Below are 8,100 nucleotides of genomic sequence, written 5' to 3' on the forward strand. Positions count from 1 at the left end.
CTCTCTCCTTCTCCTTCGCAAAGTCCTTTCCTCTTCTTCCTTTCCTTCCTTCTTTTCTTTTTTCTTCTTCTTTCCTCCCCTCTTTCTTCTTTTCCGCGAGCTTTCCCTCGTCTCTTTCTCTCCAGCGCTCCGCTCCCTTCGCTACACCAGAGAGCAATGCGATCGCTTGGCGAAGGTAGACAGAGCAAAATACAGAGAGAGAGAAGAGTTGCTCGGGGGGCTTTGAAAGCCCCTCAAGGCAAGGATCAGGATACAATTAGCTCATGTCTCTCTCTCTCTCTCCCTCTCCCTCCATCCCTCCCTCCAGTAGAAATCAATCTCCAAAAGAAGAAGAAGAATCTCATATATATATATATATATATATATATATAAAGTTAAATTAAATTAACGGATCGCAGGGCATTGATCGCCTTGCGGAAAACATAGAAATAATATATATATATATATATATATATATATGTATAGCGTGTCATTCCCCCCCCCCTTTCGGGTTTATTTTGTTTTTTCTTCCCTTTTTGGTGGAAAAAACAGACTCATTCCAGCCTCTAACTTGCTTTTCTTTTTTTCTTTTTCTTCTTTTTGCTTTTGCTCTCCTCTTGCACAGAAAAGCTGATTTTAATCGTTGTGATTAGTTTTGATGTAACGTTTCCGCGGGCGGTTTCTGCAAATGGATGGCGTGTTTCTTTGCCAGGAGAGAAGGGGGGAAGAAAGCAGCAGATGATGATAATTATAAGGATTGTTTGGTTGTTTCCTTTCCTTTCTCTTCTTTTTTTTATATTCCTTCCCCATTTTTTTTTTTTGCTTTTGTTTTTAAAAATGGCATTGAGATCATCAGACACTTTCCCAAGTTGACCTGAGGTTGCCAGTTGAGTTGCATCCACACTGAAGAAATAACCCGGTTTGACACCGCTTTAAGTCTTTGTCTGGCTCTTTGCTGTGGAATTCTGGGAGCTGGAGTTTGTTTAGCCTGGAGAAGAGGAGGTGAAGAGGTGATATGATAGCCCTGTTTCAATACTTGAAGCGATGCCATATTGAGGAGGGAGCGAGCTTGTTTTCTGCTGCTCCAGAGAACAGGACCCAGAACAATGGATGTAAGATACAGGAAAAGAGATTCCACCTCAACATTAGGAGGAACTTCCTGACAGTAAGGGCTGTTCGACAGTGGAACACACTCCTTCCTCGGAGTGTAGTGGGGTCTCCTTTCTTGGCCATCTGTCAGTTGGGATGCTTTGACTGAGAGTTCCTGCATGGCAGAATGGGGTTGGACTGGATGGCCCTTGTGGTCTCTTCCAACTCTATGATTCTATGATATTTTTTTAAAAAAAACATCAAGAATGAAAAAGCAAACATAATACCTTTGTAAACCTTTTCCCCAGGAATTTACTGTGAAACCCTTGTCCAGGTTCCCAATTATCTAATTAAAATGAATACAGCAACAGCAACAACAGCCCTCCTCCTTGTCCATTGGAACTGGTGCATTTGGACCTGCTCTCTCCCTAAAGTGCCTGCACTCCTGACTCGGAAGTAGCTCCATTTGTTTGACTAGGTCTCCTCAAGGGCAAAGGAGACTTAAATGACTTGGTAGGAGAAAGTAATACCATGGCTTCAAAGTCCATATGTATATGTATATGGCTCTGTTCTCTACAGCATTGACAACATTCACATGTGGCCAAAAGAGGGTATGCATAGATATAATGTTTATGGTATTTTAGACATGACAGGGGACATTGATTTTAATTAATTAATTAATTAATTAATTTCTATCCCTCCTTTCTCCCTCAAGGGACCCAAGATGGCTCACAGATCATACCTACCTTAGTGTCTGGAGGATTAACTTAGGAAATAAAAACCTGGTCATGATGACACCATCCCCTGGACAGTCCCCTGTTTTCATGTACACTGATTCTCTTTGGTGGTTACAGGAGAGGTACGTTGGACATACTTTCCCAAAGGTATGGTCCCCCCCCCCCCCCACACACTCACATTGTAATATATGAATCTACACAGTAGGATGACAAGTGTAGTCCAACAAATCTGTGAGGATCTGACTGTATCTGTATACCGTTCACCTCTGTGGCATCTACACATATAAATAGGCTTAGAATGAGCAGGTAAGACTGTGGTATAGACATATCTTCCCTTTGGAAAAAAACCAAGATATTAAATGTATTTAGAGTCAAGACAGACATCTCAATAGATTCAGACTGAGGTTTAGTTGCCAGGCTGAAAACCAGAGAAGGGTTTTGTAGCTTTGCAATAGAGGGGATTTTAGCAGGTGTTTCTTGTTACTTGGTTGTGTGACAAGCAATACTTGCTGGAATTCTTTCTTTGACACAGTCATTTAAGGTACAGTTTTCAGTCATAGTGGTTTGAGGGATGGATGATGACAGGAGACCAGGGTTCAGTTCCCAACTCAGCCATGAAACCCACTGGGTGACCTTGGGGAAGTCACAAACTCTCAGCCTCAGGGGAAGGCAATGGCAAACCTCTTGCAAAGATTGATAGATTTACCTTAAGGTCACCATAAGGAAATGAGATGAAGGCACACAACAACAAACAACAAAATCCTATTCAGGCTTAAGTCATTTGGGCCTTGAGGATATGAAGGGAAGAGCCAACATTATGGACAGTGCTAGTCTTTATCTTAGAAGTTGGTGGTCCATGAAATCATTTGTAATATCTTTAATCATTTACATTCTTCTGGTAACCCACACTTGACTTCAAAGCCAAGGACGTTCAATAAAGAGTCCTAAAAGAATCAAACAGAAAGTCTAATTCCATACTGTGTTATTATTGAATACTGAGCAAGTAGCAGTAAGCCAGGTGCACTTGGCAGCAAAAAATGCTTTGGCGCATTCAGGCACCAGAACTTACATTATAGTCTGACTTTAAAGACGGTGATTCGGAATGCTTTCCAAACAGTTAAATACAATTAATGGGAAGAAGGCAGAATTCTGACACCTCAAGGCAGGTTTCTGTATCAGAAATATATATATAAATAAAAAATGACTAATGCAATGTCTTCAAGGTGCAATTCACTATAAGTTAGTAAATTTTTCAGAAGGCAAAGTCTTACAAAAAGTATCGAACTATTTTTTCCAAATATGTCACTCATTGCATATTTGAACACATGCACTTACAGTGGATAATTTATTCAAAGTTGTTTGCTTCAGTATATTGCATCAAAAGAGACATTTGATGAAGGCCCTGAAAATGCTCCCTTTGTTCTTAGAGTAATGAAATGATATAAGTCAATCTTCTTGCTGTAAAACTTCCACAGTCTTTGCCATTAGTGTAAAATAAAGCAATGCAGTACAGCCAGATCTCAGTGGGAAATCTGTTAAAAGTTTTCAGTGGTAACATCCCTAAATAAATATGCTACTGGAAGGAACCCAAAGGCCATGAAAAAACTCCTGCTGGATGAGGTCCCCCAGAATGTGCCCTGTGACATTTTCTTGGGCTACAGTTCCCATCTCACCTCACCTTTGGCTATGCCACGATGGCTAGTTGGAGCTGAAGTCCAACATCAGGAGGTATGCTTACTTCTAGTCTATCTAGTCCAACAGCCTGCTTCCTTTAGTAGCTAAGGTGCCTGCAAGATATATGTCCTTCTAAGCTCCCAAATGCTTTAGCCTTTCCTGATAAGGAAGGTGCTTTAAAAAGATTATTTGGGGTGACCACCTTGTCCACTCTTCTGCAGCAAGTAAGGGTCATCTGTCATTTTATGGTCTAGGCCACATTGGACAGCAACAAAGCAAAAATCCAAAGAAGATTGTTGCAGAGCAAATCCCTCCAGATGACTGAAGAAAGCAGGACAAACTTGTCTGCTCCCATGATAGGAGAAATAAGAGATATAAAACAAACAAACAAACAAACAAAGGTGCTCTCTCAAAGCGGATGGTAAACTTCCTGAATCTGAAGGAGGCAGTCAGGAAAAAAAATCAGCAAACCCCTTTAGCCAAATTGTTATGAAAGGAAAGTTTGTTGGGAGCAATTACATGCCACACAACATGCTCTCTGTCACTTGTGAGAGATCATCATCTCTTTCTAGAATTCATCACTTACAGTATACCAAATACAACTAAATCCAAAATCCACAAGAGTGTAGTACCTTTATTGGTCAGCCAAAATGCAGAAAATAAATCATGAAAGCTTTTTGTCTTGGCTTCTTTTTTGTTGTCAAAGAAAATCATGATATTTCTGTCACATGTTTCTGGTCCTTCCAGGTATAAATGACATTTTCAGATTATTATTATTATTATTATTATTACTATTATTGTTATTACAATACATTTGTATATGTATATAGTCATTAACATGCATGTGAGATATGATTTTCCAGCCTTCACCAACTAGGTGATCTCCAGATGGATTGGATTACAATTTCCATAGCTGGCTACCAGATGTTGGGCATATTCATGCAATATGCCTGGAGGGCAGCAGATTGGGAAGGCTGAGTTATGCTGCAATGACTTGTTGAATGTGGGTTGGATCTGATGTCACACAGTCTTGACTACAATATCTGGTTAACCTAGGAATTACTCAGATGCAAGGTGGCTGGTGAGTAAGGAGGCACAGCATGTGGACTCCAGCTACTGGTCATCTATAGAAGCAGCTTTGTCATGGAATAACTTTTCCTAAAACAAGAGTTTGGAAGACTTGCTTATTTGAACTAGAATCCTTTAGCCAGCATGGCTGCTGCTCAGGGATGGTGCTAGAATGACTTTGTTTTCCATGTATTTACTCTTTTAGAAATATAAATGCACCCGAGGTAGTAGACTTAAATGTACAAAAGCTCATGCTGCCAACTTCTTTCTTTCATTTAGTCTCAAAGGTGCTACAAGATCTCTCTACATACTGATTTTACAGACTAACATGGCTGTATCTTTGAATTCTACCTCCTTTGGAAATGGTTACAATAGCTGCTGTGCCTCCTGAGTAGGAAAAAGTTGATGAGGGTTGATAAAGATGAATATTTTAGTCCAGCTCATTTTGCAAATGCTACTACAATTATTTCAGAATTAATTTTATTTCCCAGTGTTAGCTTCATAACTCAGTACTTTTACTTTTTAACTTTGTAAAGTTGTAATCAGGGGCACTTTGCATATGGGGTGAATTATGGAAAACTACATTCCATTTTATATTATTTTGCATTACTGTAGAAGGGGAGGGTGCCCAGAAATTTTACATAAATCTGGATCTTGTTTGTGAATGATCAATATTTGATGGAAAGTGACTGGCTACTTTAATGAGCTCTAACAGAGTGGGGTATTTGTCTTTCAAGCTTTTGATTCACTTCTCATCTGTTTGTAATTATGTTATAAAAATTCAAGATACCCCCTCCTCAATATCATTTTCAATGTTAACAGCAAAAAAAAAAAAAAAAAAAAAAAAAAAAGCTTTTGGGAAAAAAGATCTTTTAATGCATTCTAATCAAAAGAGTCCACTTATTCAAAGGTGTTAGTTTTGACTTAATTATGAATTGTTTTGGGAAGCAGCCATCTAGGCTCTCCTCATGAAGGACTCCCCGTCAGCCTAGGCTTCTTTTTATTTTGATCATCCAGGCTAAATGTGCTTTTGAGATCTTAGAGTACTGTGAAGCAGTGATGTTATAACAAACTTCTATAATTTTTTGTGCCCTGTTTCATTATGGTTTGAGAAATGAGAAATTAAAAATGATCTTTCTTCTGATTTTCAGAAAGGTGGACTTCCCTCTTCCAGAATGGGGGCCTTATCTGATCACTCATCTTCATTCCTATCTTCCATCCCCACTGAGGCAGAATGGTCTGCTTCAAGGAGAGAATCCATACAATGCTCCTGTTCTGTCCATACATCTACTGTAGAGAGAACTGAAACCAGGTGGTCCTTCCACAATGACAGGTGATCAAGACTATCAGTGCTGATCTGTCCAGCTGCTGCTTTGGAAGAGGGGAGGCAAATCTTGTCATCATAAGCCCCTAAAGGCATCCTGACTACTCTTCTGGTAGAGGATATTTTGATGTGGCTTTTCAACATATGCAAACTTTTTCTTACATGTTTTTACTGAGGACCAAACAGTGTACTGTACTACTTCAGCTGCATAGAATGGCCTTAATCCTCCCTCCAGGCCAGTATGTCCTGCTCCCAATCTGTGCAGTGGTGATTGGTGAGTTCCATGTCATTGAAAAAATGAATAAATTCCTGCAGACTTTGGTCCAGACTTTAAAGAGATATCCAAAACAGCTCCTTTTTCTCAAATATGGTCAGTTCCTTGGATAGCTCCTTTAAAGTTTGGATTAAAATCCAGAGTGAATTCACCATCTCAGTGCCATGACAGCCACTCTGTCTTAGTTTGGTGGGTATAGGAGCTTTAACTTTTGCACTCCACACCGATCCTGATCTACATACACGCGCGTGTGCACGCGCACACACACACAACAATCTGCATTGCTCCCCAAAAGGGCCAACTTATTTCAATGGGGCATTTACCATATACTATCTTTTGGCCTAGGTTAATCCATTGATGGCATATATTGTTTATGGCTTTCTACGTCTGCATCAGAGGTAAGTGTACCTCTCAGAGTCTTAACAAGTTGGAACTAATACCTTCTTGTGGTTATGGATGAGAATAGTCTCTTATGTGAGAGATGGATACCACCATTCTACAAATGATCATAATAAATTTTTTATCATGTGAGTTTGCTCTGGCTTTTTATGTCCTTTTATTTAACTATATGTACATTTTAAATGTCTGGGGTAAGCTTAAGTCAACTGGGCCTCATTCCCACTGCCTTTTAAACTGGATCGCAAATCAGGTTGAAATGGTTTAAATGACCATGGTTCACACTTGAACTGAATCGCTGAAGTGATTCAGAGAGGGGGGCCCACATGATAGACCCATTTAACCCGAGTCTTTTTGACACTGATTTTTTCCACATCTTTTTGGATAAATTGATTCTGCGCAACTGTGAACCAGATGCAGATTGGAATCGATTTCGATTTGCCCTTTGGCCGGCTAGAGCAGGTCCATTTTGAATTGATTCATTTGTCAGTGTGAACCACAAGTGGGTTATTTTATTTTATTTTGCAGCAAGAAAATTTGATTAGGGCAAATGTAGTGTGAACCATGCTCTGCTGCTGAACCAATCCATCAATTTGGACCGCAAAGTGATTGATTTGTAAGTGGAAATGCAGCCTAGTCAGAAGGCTCTCCTGCCTGGCTCATATACTTCTCCTCTCAACAAATCTCCCCAAACAAATCCTGGCCTGGCCAGCTTAAAAACTGGCCAGATGACAGCATTATATATACATTTTGCCAAAACATCAATTCTTTCAATCTGGTCTTTATTGAAACTCTAACTTTCCAATTCTGCATTAGTTTAGTGTGTCTTAAGTTTGGTTCAAAGGCTTGTACATCATTTGGATTTATGTGACATATGGTTCTAATTAGAGGCTTCAATCACGGTTGGCCCTTGCTAAGTTGGCATCAGAGACAACATAAATTTTGCTGCTCCAACCCCCTCCCCTTTTCACAGGGAGCAACATGCAGTGACTTTATGTCTTCTTTTGGCAGTGGTGAGCCCAGCACCAAGAATCCTCAGTTACCAAGTGATTTCCCCCAAATAACCACTAACAGAAATTTTTCTTGTTTTAAACAGCAAATGGGTGGAACAGGAAGCTCTGGTAGATGCTGCAAGCTAGCTAATGAAGAGAAGAAAGAGTCCTAGGAGGGAGACTAGGAGTTGGGAACTTCTGTAGCATAATCTAAGTTCCGGGTCTGGATTTGAAAATGATGGTGGTGAGGTTAGTTGGGAGAGTATTAGATTTTGCAGGCCCACAATGTGAGGTAATTGTAGAACATGAATGAATTAATGTTTAGTATTAAAGTTCCCAGAGTCAGCAGCCATACTGGCTGGGGCATTTTGTGAGCTAAAGTACAAAAAAATAACTTTTCCAACCTCTGGGTAACTGCCTGCTTTCCATTGGTTTAACTCTGTTTCCTGTGAACTAATAAGGAGTGTGTATAATTTTTGGTCTGTATACAAGTTATATATTTCATTAGTGATCCTCCTTTTTCAGATGCCAGTGCGTTAAAATAAACTATAGTGTATCTGAAGGCGG

This window comes from Sceloporus occidentalis, unplaced genomic scaffold, assembly GCF_023333645.1.
Source record: "Sceloporus occidentalis isolate IW3139 unplaced genomic scaffold, rSceOcc1.0.p SCAF_3, whole genome shotgun sequence".
NCBI classification, from domain to species: Eukaryota; Metazoa; Chordata; class Lepidosauria; order Squamata; family Phrynosomatidae; genus Sceloporus; species Sceloporus occidentalis.